This window comes from Lepeophtheirus salmonis, chromosome 4, assembly GCF_016086655.4.
Source record: "Lepeophtheirus salmonis chromosome 4, UVic_Lsal_1.4, whole genome shotgun sequence".
Taxonomy (NCBI): Eukaryota; Metazoa; Arthropoda; class Copepoda; order Siphonostomatoida; family Caligidae; genus Lepeophtheirus; species Lepeophtheirus salmonis.
Genome location: NC_052134.2, coordinates 15,098,853 through 15,115,216, shown reverse-complemented (window position 1 = coordinate 15,115,216; position 16,364 = coordinate 15,098,853). Strand labels below are relative to the sequence as shown.

The window sequence follows — 16,364 nt, the reverse complement described above, 5'->3', positions numbered from 1 at the left end:
CAGCACAGCATTAATCTCAGTTGCGACAAAGTCCTTATACTGCAAGTCCACGTAAATATCAAGTCATTTCCAAGTCCTTCATGAAATCCTCATTTCAATTCCATAACTATATTACAGGTTCCATAGTGTTAAGGCTTTTCTCGAGAGCACAATATACTAGATTTGGAGTCCAAGTCGAATTACAAGACCTAGCTATGGAGTCTAACTCAGGTCTGGAGTCTTTGATTGTGAAATCGTCATCAAAATAAACTCCAATTCGAGTCGCAAGCCTTGAGTCCAAGTTTCCACCTCTGGCAATAATTGACCATTGTATCTTATATACACAAAAAGAAACTTGTCTATATGCTTCCACCTTCCTCCTCCACCGTTTTTTTGCTGCATCGTAACAGTTATTTTTTCTTCTTGGATTAACATTTATGAGAATTCAATCTGTTCAATAATAATAAAGGAAGATAGTATTAACCAGCTAATTCGTCCTGGATTGCTGTAATCCAAATGAACACTTATGATAATTTAATCTGTTCAATAAAGCAAATAGTGATATTGTATAAGTCATAACTAATTTGACGTATTACTTTGGTAATATTTTGATGTACCTATGACCCATAAGCATTCTATTGAAGCATTGGATATTACGCAGGATATTAATTTATTTGGAGGTAAAGTAATTTTAAAGTTATGCAGTTGGTGCATGTATTAAGTGATATTTACTTTAGGTAAGTTAGGACTAGGTTAGTTTATTGACATGGGGTTGATCAGTCTTTAATTTACAAAGGTTATTATAATAAACTTTTTATTTGTGATAAAAAAAACATTAATAAAGAAATTATTTATCATAAATTTGGTTTTGGTTACATACTGAGATGAATGATACGGAGCTACCTGTTGATTGTTTACTGTTACTGATTATTTGGTATTAATGCAATTTGTTGGGTTGTCTTCAATGCATACGTAATTGTGGGATTGTTGCCGTACACAATACCTGTTTAAGAGTAATTCTGACGAACATTACCTTTTTTTTTAGCAAACCCAGGAGGCTACCCAAAAAAATACATCGTTCTTGGGTTTTTTAATTATTGTTCTGCAATAAATTAGGTACTTTAATATTTGATTCAAATAGGCAAACATAAGTTATGATTGACATTATTTACTTGAATTTTTAAATTATTTGACCACCTCTATTTTGTGTCCAAATGTGTCCCCGCCCATGCGTGCGTGGAACGGGTAGGATCATACTAGTCTTATATACAAAAAGAAACTTTTGAATCTTCCTCTTCCTTCCTCCTCCTCCGTTCTTTTTTCTGCCTAGTAACAGTTTTTATTCTTCATTCGACTATTAAAAATTAGTTGGGAAAGGGATATTGTATTAGCCAGTTAATTCATCTTGGATGAACACTTATGAGAATTAATTAAATCTGAAATGTATGACTGTCCTACTATTTATAGGTATGTCTCAGTGTATTAGATTACCATGAGAAGACAATTACAGGATTACAAATGTATAGCTACGCTTTTAATAAAATATGACATTAATACAGTCGACTTAGTTCATGTCTACTGTCTATTCTATTTCTTTAAGAAACGAAGTAATACTATTGGCTCTGTTCTTTCAGTTTTTCTCATGTTCTCCTCTACTCTAATTCTACCCCGGGCTAGGTCTTTCTACCCTTTGTACTGAAGTGGATGAATGAGATCACAGTTATGTCCCCCATTTTTTGTCTCATATATATCAGTTCAGTATTTAGTTGTGAGTAGAGAACTTCTGACCAAAAATTCGATCCAAAATTAGTTATGCTATGAACTACTTTATTTGAATCCAATATTGTAAAGGTGAAACTGACACTTTTCAATCGCCACATTTGGTTACCGATTTAGGTGTCTGGAGATACCATTAACTATTTAAAAGTAAATTGTTAGGAGAGGGAAAGTTAATTGCCTTAATTTTTTTCTGAGTGATTCAGTCGAAGAAGAAAACCAAACGAAACTAAGCTTCATACCAGAGTAGAGTTGGCTTTTTCCTTTGGTAGTAATCTATCTATCCATATAGAAAAATCAATATATTCAACGGGTGAAACTATGACGGGATCCATTTACTTTCAGATTTAGATAAAATACTCTAAATTTGAAGTATATTATTAATAATTTTTTAATTATGTACTTCAACAATGAGAAGTTATAGACATAAAACTAAAATATACAACAACTTGAAATTTAAATGCAATTTTACTTTGACAATTTTTTAAGCCTTCATTCATGAATACCTGAAGAAGTTGACTTTTTTGTACTCCAAGAATCGAGACCAAAGGAAGATACTTCTAACTTGATCATCCATCTCGAGAAATGCTCTTAGTTTTATTCGGAACTCTGCTTTCTACGAGGGACAACGGGATGAAAATTCATCCAAGAAAAACTAAAAGGCTTCATAATATATTAGAGTGGACTCCTACATGGGGAAAGGGGATTCCCGGATAGAAACAATGAATAGATCGATTCATGATGAGTAAATAATTTTAATATACATAATACACCTAATTAATATTTATTTTATTTGAATTTGGGTGAAGTACAGTAATATGTTAACATATCAAAATTCAGGATCATTACTCATATATAAATAAGTAACCTGTAACTAAGAACTACGTATTGATTATTTTCATAAGTTTTAGAAACGTGTAAGGTTACTTCGTTAAGAAGTTTGAGATAATGTATTGACTTGAGATATGGTTTTGTTAGTTCAATAATTCATTACGTTTCTTGTGTTGTGTTGGTTGGTCCTTTAGATGGTCATTTTTTGGGTCGTCCTTATCTCATTAATTTTGGAGGGTATCCAATGATTACAAGTGTTGATGTAAAAAGTATCAGCAACGTTCTTGGCTCAGATTTCAGAGGCGAAAGACTGAAGGTTGTCATTACCGACGGAGATTCATATTGTATTAAAACAGCCAAAAACCTTAAACAACATTTTCCAATGATGTTGTATATCACTTATCTAGCTCATGGTCTGAACAGAATAGCAACACTTTCCACTGATTATTTCGAAAGTACAAACAGTCTCATCTCTGAAGTGAAGAAAGTATCTTTTAAGTCAGGTGATAGAAAAAGTAAATTTACTGCTTTATGCCAAGCTCCCCTTCCACCAGCACCTATCCTCACGCGTTAGACATTAATTTTGAAAGATTCAAGCGTAATATCTTGGCATAGATTTTCTACAATAGTTACACTTGGGAGTAGCTATAATTTCTCTTTCAAAGCTTTCTTGGTTACCTGGATTTGATTTAAATTGTGTTGAATAAATATTATTTCCTACAAAGTGGATCATTCTTCAAAACATCTTTTGTCTTATAGATTGCATCATAGTTTCCATACATAACATCAATATACTCTTTGGCTGAATTGTAGTGCTTGGCGTAGTAGTTAATTGTTTTAGATCACCTGAATTAAAAAAATATATACAGGTGTGGGCGTTTAAAACTGAACACTCCGTTAAATTTTACGTCATGCACATATTCGTGATTTTATTGAGTTGAAACCTGTTTATACTTCGAGGCAAGGGTCTTGACTAGTTATAAACAAAACTCCAGTAAAATCTAAATAGCAACAGTGAAACAACAGCCGATAATATTGAGAGACGTCGAGTCGCAATTTTGGAACTTTCCGCACAGCAAAAAACTCCCACTGAAATTGCCAAGGTTCTGAACTGCACCATTTACAGCGTGGTAGCCAAAGGGACTCCTGAGGCGACCGCAAGATCTAAGTCATTGCCTCGAAGGTCCGAAATGGTCTCTCCAGGGAGTTCAACGTCAGCAGAGGGACCATGGACCACCTAGTTAGGAAAGATCTTGGTCTTAAGGTCTACAAGAGAACCCCTCGTCAAACCCTCAAGCCTGTAGACAAGGAAAACGCCTTGCCTACAGGCCGAAGATTCTTCTCAATAAGCTTAAGAAAAAGGCCTCACTCGCTTGATTGTTTGCCGCTTGACTTCGCAGTGTTTGGGCGTTTAAAGGGGATGCTGTCATGAGTCCAATACAAGTCCAAGGACCAGCTGAAGTCTGCCCTCAAGAATGCCTGAGCTAACCTCGACCAGAGCTTCATCGCTAAGTCATGCAGAAAGTTTCGGTCCAGGCTGGAGTTGCTATTGAAGAACATGGGGTGCCATATTGAATAGACATTTGTCTAAGATCTTTCATGTTAAATAAATTAATTCGTCGACCACTTTAAAAATTACAGAATTATTTAACTATTTTTAAAAATTTCAGAGTGTTCAGTTTTAGACGCGCACACATGTATATTCACTTCAGAGATGATTGTGTTTGTATTTTAAAAGAAATCAGGGGAGAGCGTTGCTATTCTGTTCAGCCTATGAGCAAGATATGCAATATGATTGGCAAATGTTGTTTAAGGTTTTCGGTTGATTTAATACAATATGAAGCTCCGTTGGTAATGAAAACCTTCAGTTTTTCGCCTCTGAAATAAGAGACAAGAACGTTGCTGCTACTTTTTAAAGCAACACTTGTAATCATTGGATACCTTCCAAATTAATGAAATAAGGACGATCCAAAAAATAACCATTTAAAGGACCAACCAACACTCCAGTCATGGACTGCTATCGAGTATCAATAGTAAGTACAATACAAGAAATATATAATTCCCCTTAAGTTTTTTAAAATCTTGGTCAACACTACTTTACTTTGAGACTCCATTGACTTGGTGATGGAGAAGCGAGAGGGAATTACTTTTCCAGTGTAAATTTCCATAAACTTAACGAAATTTGGATAATTAACGATATAGAGTGGAATATTGTAGGAGACAAGCATTTTGGTTATATCTCCAGTAAAATTGGAATGTTCATAATTGGAATTAATTTTATGACTTGTATACAGCTTCAAATTCCTACGTGAATTTGGGTTTTACTGTGTTGTTCTACTTTGAACATCATTTCGACTAAAGTTCTATAAATACAAAGATAGCATGCCAAAAATCTAGAATTCTCGTCGTAACTCCATATATTTTTACATAAACTATCAGCGATCAAATAATATTTATCAATTAATTTACCCTTTAAAAGCTTTTATTTAAATATTAAATAATTTTGAAATACAATATTGTTAATTAATTTTAGATTTATTTTTATTTTAAACAAATTATACTTTCTTCTGTGAAAAAATAACTAATATTGGACTTGTAAGTACAATGGATAGTGCCTTTGAATAAACACAATTTATTTTATTTTTTTGAAAATATTTATATTAGTGGCATTATATGATAACAGTTTTTTTATTATTTTAACATGCTTAAAGCAAGATTACAAACTATCAAATTAACATAAGATCTATTTTTAACTAGTACAGTAATCAATTTCATTTATGTTTATATGAAACTCGAGTAAATATGTGACGAATAAAAATTTCAATAACGTTTTTATAATTTTGTATGTCTCAACGATGACAATGGAAATTATTTATGGTGCACTTCATAATATTGAAACCGATTCTTGGCTATAAAAATTTTGCAATTAAGAAGAACTAAATTATTAGTAGTATCAACGCAAATTATGTACCAAAAACGTGTCAATTACTTAGGATTCGATAGATAAACTGCAAACAATACTTTTTTGAGTATAAGATCAACTCTCTCCGTACCTTGGTTCAGAGCATTACCATTATACATGAATTACTAGATATATAGATGAGTGGAAATTTTATAAGTCAACGAAATCTCAGAAACTTACTTTTTTCTATTAATACTAGCGAATGAAAAAGATGTTAACTCTTTAGTAGTCCTTCATAAATACATTGAATGATGAGATAAATAAATAAAATAAAATTTTAATTTTTAAACAGGGAGTGAGCTACAAATCCATTATATTGGAATATTTTGGATTTAAAAAATTAATGTAAATATATATAAACAATATAAATATAACTGACTATAATTATCCGTATAAATCTTCTAAATTCATTTTATACTTAATTTGATAACAGTAATTCTCTTTTAAAAAAATAGATGCCATCAACATGAATAGTTTTATCTTGTAAAATTGGAAAAGTTGCTTCAAAAGATGTTGAAGAGCATTGGAAGCTTTTTTTCATGGATTTCCTAGCAAAAATGGAGAGCTTTGAAAAGTAGTAATTTAGGTATTGTTTTATAAAATCATATTAAAAAAACAACTTTATTATACAATAACTATCAAACACAACCAACAAGAAATTTAAAAAATATATTTCATTTTTTAAAAATTGTATTATAAAAGTACAAAAAATAATCATTACTATATTAAACACAAATTTCCTTATTTGGTTAGGTTATGCGGTTTAAAATCAAATAATTAGAGACTATTTAGAACAAACTATAGTAGGTTTATAGTTGAATTAATATAATATTAACAATTTTAAAATGACAAAAAGCTTCGTTTAATTGGACTCTATTCCGTTGTTCCGATCGTTCATAATAGGTATCCATACTTCTTAGTGGTTGGATTCTGAATTGGCATCTAACTTTCTTGAAATATGGTTGAAGCAATGTCATCGTAAGTTTCTTAATAACTATATGAAGTTCGAACAAGCCATTAAATTGACCAGTCACAGTATCTATTATTTTAAATAAAGATTTCAGAAACACTAAATCTGAAATTTAATAATAATCTTAATACAATGCTTCAAATTAAGGAGCTCACAAATACCATAAGCTGATAACCTTCAGCAATGGATTTTTCGTTTTTCCTTAATTCTTTCCTTTTAATTCTTAATTATCTGAAAAAGTTGAAATGTCAAATTTATATTATTATGACATTATCAATCAAGACTAATAAAATATATTGATATGAGGCTTATGCCGAGTCAATGATGGGATCAACAGTAAAGGAAACGAGAAAAGGAGTTGCCATATGAACGTTGCGTTTGCAAAGTTTTTGGAGTCATGCCCAAAGGATGAGAGTAAGGTTTGGAATTAATGGGTTGAGTAAAATGACTTAGGATTAGGCCATTGACAGGCTTATTTCATTAGTGGCGAGGGAAATCATCCCGTCGGACCACTGGGAAATCCCTATAACTTCATAAGGCTATATATGAATAGAATTTGATATATCTTCGTACGCTTATGCTCATAACTCTTCCTCGAAAACAGCAACGTGTTTGATCATTTATAAAGATACTGCAGATATAATCATATATGTTGAGGTTGTAGTATGTAAATTAGGAAAACTCATGCACTAATGATCCTGAAATTCATCCAGCAACATAGATTATTTTATCCCTCCTGGATGAATTTAAAGTTCAGAAAAGACCATCCAAACTAATGAGGGATCAGATTGGTGTCTTTCATCTTCCTCTCATTAAAGTCTTTCTCTATGGAGGGGGATATCCTTTGCCACTGTAAGTAAGGAAATACCCTTGCTGTTTCGGAGTAAAATTTGACATCTTGAATCCCATATGACGACAATTAAGTAGATACTTATCCATCTCGTGATTTGAGGAAGAAATAAGGACTACCGAAGACTTGCTGCTGTTTAGAAACTGATTCTTTTACTTTTTACGAGTCACACACATGTAATTAATGACATTATTAAAAGTCCTAAGTATCACAACAGTAATAAACAATATCCTTTGAATAACTAACTGAAAAGGGGAGCTTCAGAGGTTGTGTCATACGTCATATTTCTTTTCTTTCTTTCCATCTCTCTCAGGGCTACTCGCAGCCAATCTAATAAAACGTCATTACAGCTAAGCTGCTCTACTCTCAAACATTCTTCAAATTGTGAGGGTTACCACGTTAATTTTCGGTTTTTTTTCTTTAACGTACTGACACGACATATAAATATATAATATTCTGTATTTATGACAGAAAATGAATATGGAACCATATCTTCTTTTGGCGTGCGCTTTTTTTTTACTATAATGCAAATGGATTTATAATATTAATAAAGTAAATACAGTAAATTGAAATTTTAACAGCTCATAAGTCATAAATTACCCTTTTTAAACTGCTGAAAAATTAATTTTTTGATTGAAAACTTAACACATAATTTTATGATAGAAAAAATATATTATTTACATTATCCAAATGAGATTGAAAAAAAAAGAAGAACTAATTCACTATTCAATCTGATTTCAGTTTTTTAATTTTTTTAGTATTAGAAGAATTTTTGCACTTTTGCTTTTTTTATTTATATGAAGAGGGTTGTTTCCTTCCAACACAATTTTTTTAGCAAATATATTAAACATTTCTGATGCAATTTGATTTAAAGAAGTGCTCCTAAGAGCAGCTTATTTGATTATTACAGCATTAAGATTTTTCAAACTCTGCTGTAGTTTGATTAAAGTAAAAAATCTTCGTGGATATTTCAAAAAACACTTCTTGGAGTAGCCATAGATAAACTAATATTTCGCCTTTCTTTATTTCAAAAAAATATGTTATAACCGTTCATAGAGATGCCCTCCAAGAAAACTGGGCTTCTTTAGACCACCTCTATTAAATTCATTAACAAAAGAGTCTCATTCTTGATATTTTCACAATTCATCCATTGAGAAAGTAATATTTCCATCCGAAGATAAGAACTTGGTGCAGCACTCCCGATTTAACGTTTTTAAAATAGAATGAGTAACATACCCATATTCAAAGTAAAAGAGCGAGTCCAGATCTTTAAGTGAATCAAATTTTATTTCAGAATTGGAAGATATAAGGCTGATAAATCTCGAAACATCTTCTTCACTTGTACAATTAGACTCTTTTGTATCGACTAAAATTGATGATATTGATTTTAAAAGTAGGCTAACACGATTTATTTTTTTCAATCTAAAAACAGTCAATAACTTATATAGTAATTTCCACCAGCAAGTTGTCTATACCCCCCAAAACACCTTTCTATTAGGCCCGAAATAATTTTACAAAAAAAATAAACTTAACTTTATTTTTATCCAGAAAATATATATACAAGGTTAATAGAAATACAGGCTTAGACCTTCATGTAATCGGGCCTGCTAGAAATTTCAATCTTATATATTGTACCGACTGCTGGGCAACAAAGGCCGTTTTTGAAAAAAACACACAGCCACTCATAGTCTATGACGTCACTATTGTTAGAATTTTTAATTTAATGTATCGCACCGACTGCTGGGCAAGAAAAACAGATTTTGAAAAAAAAAACCAACCACTCGTCTACTATGATGTCAATATTAAAAGCTTGGTGGAAGTCAAACATCAGTCGTACACAAGTTATGGTATAACCGTGTATTTCTATTTACCTTGTATATACCCAAAGACATCTTTTACTCAAGGACTTGAAAGCTAAAAACGAGCTTGTGTATTCCACAAGAACTACGTGCTATTGAGTTTCTTATTAGTTGATATAGTATATTATTAAATGCTAAGTCATTCATTTATCCTCATTTCATTTTCAATACTCATTGCAAGTTAAAAAATGGGTAAAAATAGCACATGCACTGTTCCGGATTGTAGAATTGGATACCGATCAAATAAAAATAGAGAAACTAAAATTCGAAAATCACATTGCATGGCTTCCCAACTAATATAGATATGATAAATAAATGGAAAATAACAATTCCAAGAACTTAGGCACAATATATTTACTGGTATCTGTTACATTGGAATTCATTAATTAAATTAATCATATAAGCCAGGAATTGATAAATTCTGATAATGTTTCTACCTTGCATAAATTAAAAGAAAAAATTAAATGGTACAATATTCCATCAAGTGTACTTTTTATTTCCGAAGATACTTCATTAACGTACTTCCTTATTCAGAACCAAGTTTAGGTAATTCCATTTTTTTTTTCTAATATAAACATAGTTAAAAATATTTTTTTAAGCTCCAGCCATTGTCTTTAGTTTCGTCATAGACTCTAACCTATCATTCGAAATGTGAGTGAGTGATATAGTGCCTTAAAAAAATCAATACCTGTTCCAAAGTATTGAATCCTGATCCAATTAAATACATTGAAAAACAAGCTGAAGCTATTTTGAATATTCTTTCAGATGTTGAGGATGATATCGCTAAATCAATCAATTTTCTCATGGAACAGTCTCGTTTGGTATTAAAACCTAACAGAGGAAAACACTATTCTCCTACTCTTTTGACTGTTGTTTCTGTATGGGAAAATATTTCACCCGCTTTATATAAATACATGTTTAATGAAGGCCTTCTTATTTTACCAACGGTACGTTATTTGAAGGATTTTTCATCTAATTTGAACGTTAAAACAATTTCTCAACTGGATTTGTGAATGGGATAACTAACTTTTTACACTCTGAAACATTCGTTGGCTATTGTGATTGAACTTTCAATATATTTATTAAAATTCAAAGGAATGGATTATGTTCTTCTAGGAAAGATTAATTCTGATCCTATCGAAGCTCCTTTCTCAAAATATCGGCAGATTGGAGGAGCAACTTATTATATTTCAATAAAGCAATCATTAGAAGTTGAATTTTTTTTTAGACTTTTGAGTCTTTTTTCACTTTCTAAAATGTCTATAAAAGAACAAAAATTTTCTTCTGTTAAAGTTGAAGATCTGTATCAATTTGCACAAATTGTGAATCAAGCCCTTCCGAATATTGACATCAACGACACTATTTTCCACGATGTCAAAGGAGTCGTCTTTTATATATCCGGATATATAGCAAGATCCATTATTAAAGCGACAAAATGCAAAGAATGTCATAAGTTACTAAAGTCCAGTGATTCGCCACCAAATTTTGATCTATCAAATGACGAGAGCGATTTATTAGAGCTCAACTGTTTAAACGAAAATTTGTTAAACATGAATAATAGAGGTGGATTAGTTTCACCTTCTGATATAGTATATCTATCTTGTGTCTTCGCTGTTAAACTATATATGAAAATTAGGAATGATGAATCAAATGACTTATTTTCAAACATGTATCTTATTCAAATCTACGAAATAACAGAGTTTAGTTCCACATTAACAATTGTATGTGATGAGGGTTGTAGATTTTTTTGGTCATATATCAAAAAAGTTCTTTAATGTAATGATGAGATTTTTTATAACTATACTCAATACATTCCATTAAAAAACGAAAAGATATATTTTAAGGGAAAAATTGTCCTTCATCCAAAAAAAATTCTGAATTATCTTTCAGTAATTTATAGTGGTAACATATTAATTAATTTGTCCTTTTGTGCCTAGTTTTAGTAAAATATATTCATATTCAAAAACGTAACTGTTCACAACTAATTTTTAAAACAACTAGTAGAGTTGAGAGATAAGCTCGAGTGAAGTTGAGAGTCTTTGGACACGTGAGTAATACCAACCTACAAATCCAACTTAAGAGTCTCATTAGCAGAAATAATAGAAATAAAGAAGAAGTGGAAGGAGAAAGAAAAATTTTAAGTCTTTAGAAATCCGCCTATTAATGCAATTAAGTTACAAGTCTTCACATTCCAAAATTCGCTTTAGGTCTAATAAAACCATCGAGAATTCAATTCAGTTAAGATTCGTTGAGGAACTATATGTCTATATGAACTATATGCCTATTGTCTATTGTGCCAACAACTGTTTGGATGAATTTGCGAAAATAGAAGCTATATTCAAATCTTATGACAATCAAATCAAACAAATAAAAAAATAAAAAATGTAAACTCAATAACGGAATTCATTAAATTTGATATTTCACTGTGTATGTTAGGATAAGAATGCAGTAATACAAACTGCTTTGTTAAAGAAAATAGAATAGCTACTTTTTACTTTCTGAAGAATGTGTTTGCAAAATAAAGTAAATTAAAGAAATTATTCAATTTGTTTATAATTATTAATCGTGTATGTAAGCTCAATAATTATTTTTTTTAGTATTCATTTAATCTATTCTAGTTCTTTTGGGCCATTTGATATCTGTCACAGGGGGACGCTGAAATCTCGTGACGTAACTCTTCTTATAGGACTCTGGTCAATATCTTCTGTATATATATAGTCACCTTGTCTTTAGCAAGATACTTAGAGACAACGTATCATGGTCTTTAGTAGTCCTTGAAAAAAAAAATATATATACAATGACATATAAATTTTAAGACACGCTATTGGTCGAAAAAAATTGTTCCTATATCAACTACTTTATTTTAACTATTTGGAAAAGTTTTGCTTACGATTGAAAAGCATACAATGATCATTATTTACTATTTTTAGTCGTCTTAAATTTGAATTGAGATTGTACAATCATAACTTAGAATTTTAATTGAAAACCTCTGAGTAGAAATAGATTACTTAACATCTGTATTGACAAGTAGCTTCATTAATAGAGCTTTTCAAATAAATAATAAATCATTCTTCCATTAAAAATAATTATAATAGAGAAAACTACATCTTTGTTAAGAAGCGATGAATCATGAACACGCAGAAAGGGACTTATCCTATCGTCCAGAGACGTAAGGAATTAATTATGGAGCTGTGGAAAGATGAAAATATTTGTCTGAAAATTTCATTTTTTGGGTATGAAACTTGAAAGAATACTTCATAAGGAATTATCAAGTATGATTCATTTTGTTCAAAGAAACAGTCAATTTTTTATATAGAGTTTCCTTCCATTCCTTGCAGATATATTTTCTAATCCCATATCTTTTTTATTAGGTAGCATGGACGACCAGCTTTTTTATCCAGTCTCAACCTGGATTGTCAAAAGGGAAAGGCAAAATTTGAAAAAAACAAAACATATTTCTCTTTTTGTTAATGTTACTTATTATTTAGGAAAAAGTTTTTAAATATTATATACATTGAATTGATATTTTTATCAAAATGAATGACAGAGTATGAAATGACACGAATTTTAAAGGAAGGCCCTTGATTTATATAAATTAATATAAAAAACAAATCCTATATAATACAATATTGAGTTCATAATACTAAATGTCAGCTGCTTTAAATAATATGAAAGTAAATTTGTCAAAATTATTGCAAACAGCTGAAAGAAAAATATAATATATCTTTGTATATTTAAAAAAAAACTATCCGTGATGGAGGAAGGACTTTTTATTAAATCTCATCAAAGGAAGACACTTTTTGAGGGAAAATCCACTAGATAGATATTATATTACCAGTTCCGTCGTAGTTCATCATATTTCCCTTGTATTGGAGAAGAGCATCTCTTGATGAATCTTTTTTTTTTTATATCGATTACTTTACATTAAGTAACTCATGTTTAACCAAAACGATATAATAAAATAATTAATTGAATCAAAACAGTAATGACTATAACAGAGAGGTTGAGTGATTTTATAAATTAATAGTTTATCCAGATATTAAGTAATCAATGGACTAAATTATGTCCAAAATTTATTAAAACCTGAGATTATCGAGAAAAAATAATTTCAGCATCACAATTCTAATATCATATGACGCCACACCTATAATACTTGCCCATGAATAATGCCCTTTCTGTAAAAACATGTTATCCCCGTAAACATAACATTTACATAAGCTAAGAGTCATTTTTTTTTTTACAGAAAGGAGCAGAATAGATTCTCTGAGGCCGATTTTGTAGTGTGCCCATTGATATTACTTGATTTTCTTTATAACATGTTTATATAGGTAAGCTATTTCTTGTTCATTATTTTGTTGAAATTTTTATCAGCCTCAAGGGTTTCTTTTAAGAGTTACATCACCTACATACAAAATGGTCAAGAATATTTTTCTATGATGTTTAACTTAGATTTTAAATACTTGTAAAAAAATATTTATTACACATTTTGAATTACAAGTTGAAAAATCTTTTTTAATGTTTTGATCAATTATTATTGGTTAAAATTGTGGAGGACCATTAATGAGTAATGGGAAAAAAGTGAGAATAAACACACCAATATAATTGTTTTAAAATAGTTTTGGATTGGTCTAAAGAAACTAAAAAGTTTGCAGTTCGATTTTAATAAAGTTTGTCAGTCTTAAGACCGGTCCTTATCGGTCTTTTGTAGAAATTACAACAGCTGAAGTTTCTTCATAAATCATAACCTCTTTCAAAAAGACAAGGTACATATTGTAGGAGATGCGTGACTCGAACGTATTATTAAGTATTTTCTAGCTATCATTCATTATTTTCTTAGTTCTTATACACTTCAATCCTAGCTATGACCTTATAAAATAAAAAGATAGCTAGGACCGTAGAACGGAAAGACCGATTGACCATTCCTTAGGACTGTTGAATGGTAAAATAGATCGGACTCATAAAAAAAGACTGAAAGGGGCGGGGGAAAAAGATGATTAAAGGGGATCCGTCAAAGGACTGATTCAACACTTTTTAAAGGTTTAATAAATACCGTACCTAGCTATAGAGTGGAAAATGAGCGGCGTTGTTGGTTCCTGTTCATTTTTGAACGCCTGTATGGCTAAACAAAAAAAACAAAAAATGAACGGCTTCTCTCCTTTTCCCCCCCAAAGACATATAGAAACGACGACCATAGAATCAAATTTACTCCAGACTCTGTTGGCTTCGATACTTCTTTTTTGTTTACTTAAGGTGCAGAGGATATCAGGAATGACCCTATAACCAAGTACGTAACCTCCATGAATTAATTATTTAAATAGGGTTTGAAAAAATAAAATCTATTATTAACAAAGTGGAGCAACAGTCAGAGTTGTGTTGGTCCATATTTAGGATTGCGGTGCAGTCTGCTCTCATCTAGTCCAGTCTAGTCCCACTTGTTGGTCCTTAAAGAAGGTAAAATCGATACCTCGTTATTCTGTTATATAACAGAATAAATTATATAACTAATTAACAATAAAATATGTTCGTATAATATTATAGTATTATAATGAAAAATATAATAATTTTTGCGAGATATGTGCATAGATTTGGCTTAATAAACCCCCGATATTTTTATGAAAAATTCATAGAATCGATAGTTAAGGACTGATCCCAAACACTGACGGTCATATGGATTGATAAGACCGGTCCTATGACTGGACTGGATCGAATAAATAAGGACCGACACAACACTAGCAACAGTATATATAGTTTGGGGCTTATTCCTTTTTAATTTATTTTCCCTGCGCTCCAAATAATGTTTTGAATGTTTTTTGAATATTTGCATTAAAGAATAGGTCATTGTGATAAAGTGCAACATAATTACATATACTAGGGATCATTAATTTAAAAAAAATAATCATAATATGCATTGTTATATAATGATTTAATTAAACTTAAGTATCTTAAAACGAATACCTTATAGAACTGATTAATCCACAGTCAAACAGTTATCATATTGACTCTTTGTGGATTTGACACAAGAAGAACATCTAGCTCCCAATAGCATTACAGTTGTGTTAAAGAAAAACTCTTTTACTTTTAAAAAAAATGTTGGCCATCCAATTTCCGAGGAATTGCTTGACAAGGTTTTTAAACTTAGCTAGAGCACAGGCAGTCACATTTTGAAAGTTTATTGTTTAAAATTAAATAATGAGCCTCAAAAAATATAAATATAATTTCCGTCTCTATTTTTTAACTAATGAAATGAGTAGTTTTTCGCACGTTACTATTAATATACTTTAGTCTAATGAATGTACGAGTGCAAATAATTTTTTTATAACTTCATATTCTTCCTTAGGATACTTTTCCACAATTATGCTGATGAGTCGATCCATTATATATGGTTCGGTATCAAAAACATTCCCATAAAATTAATGAAATGCTTCTCTATTTATTTTTTTGCAAAATTACATTAAGGTTTCCGATGGTTGAAGTAGTCCCCCACTCTAGACAATGTTTTAAGCCATGGACTTGGAGGAACTTAGATGCTGAAGTATTACACCCTAGAGTGGGAAATTTTTGATGCAACGATTCGGCCACATATCCAGGAACATAAATAAATCCTTCATCTTCACAGATTTTAGGAAAATGTAAATCATTAAATGGTTGTTCTAGTGTATTTTCATCATTCTTTATATTTTCCTCAATCTCACCTTTAATGATTTGAGGATAAATTATATCATAAAAAGTCTTGATAAAATTCTATGTTATCTTCTTAATCTGCTTCGCTCAAAATAGGACCTAAAAAGAGATGCAGGATTAGTAAATATACATTAATGCATTGGTGATACTACAACCTGTAATTTGTTGAAACATAGAAACAAAACATGGTCTCCTTCGGATCTGGGGTGAGCATTCTAAACAACCATTTTTTCTTAACAATTTCTTACGAGTATCCGAAATTGATCCATGGCCTCTACTGCATTAGGATGAGAGTGGGTTCGTCCAATATATCTTATTCTTGAAAAAAGTTTTCAAGACAAATTACATCAAATTGAAAATTCTAGCAAGCCCGATTACATGATGGTCTAACCTTGTATTTCTATTAACCTTGCTTTACACTACCAATTACAAATTAACGGGCCAGCTAAAGACACC

At 30.8% G+C, this 16,364-nt stretch overlaps 3 long non-coding RNA genes across 3 annotated transcripts; 1 reads left to right on the top strand and 2 right to left on the bottom strand.

Moving 5' to 3' along the window:
* Positions 1-3,235: 3,235 nt before the first annotated feature.
* On the top strand, positions 3,236-5,945 carry LOC121116879 (uncharacterized). The gene is made up of 2 exons (XR_005863971.2): positions 3,236-4,619; positions 4,657-5,945. It is a non-coding gene; the product is annotated as an uncharacterized lncRNA (long non-coding RNA).
* A 259-nt stretch (positions 5,946-6,204) lies between these two features.
* Positions 6,205-7,781, bottom strand: LOC121116878 (uncharacterized). The gene is made up of 2 exons (XR_005863970.2): positions 6,680-7,781; positions 6,205-6,623 (listed from the first exon to the last, which is right to left on the bottom strand). It is a non-coding gene; the product is annotated as an uncharacterized lncRNA (long non-coding RNA).
* Positions 7,782-15,431: 7,650 nt separating this feature from the next.
* LOC121116357 (uncharacterized) lies at positions 15,432-16,364 on the bottom strand. The gene is made up of 2 exons (XR_005863833.2): positions 16,064-16,364; positions 15,432-16,007 (listed from the first exon to the last, which is right to left on the bottom strand). It is a non-coding gene; the product is annotated as an uncharacterized lncRNA (long non-coding RNA).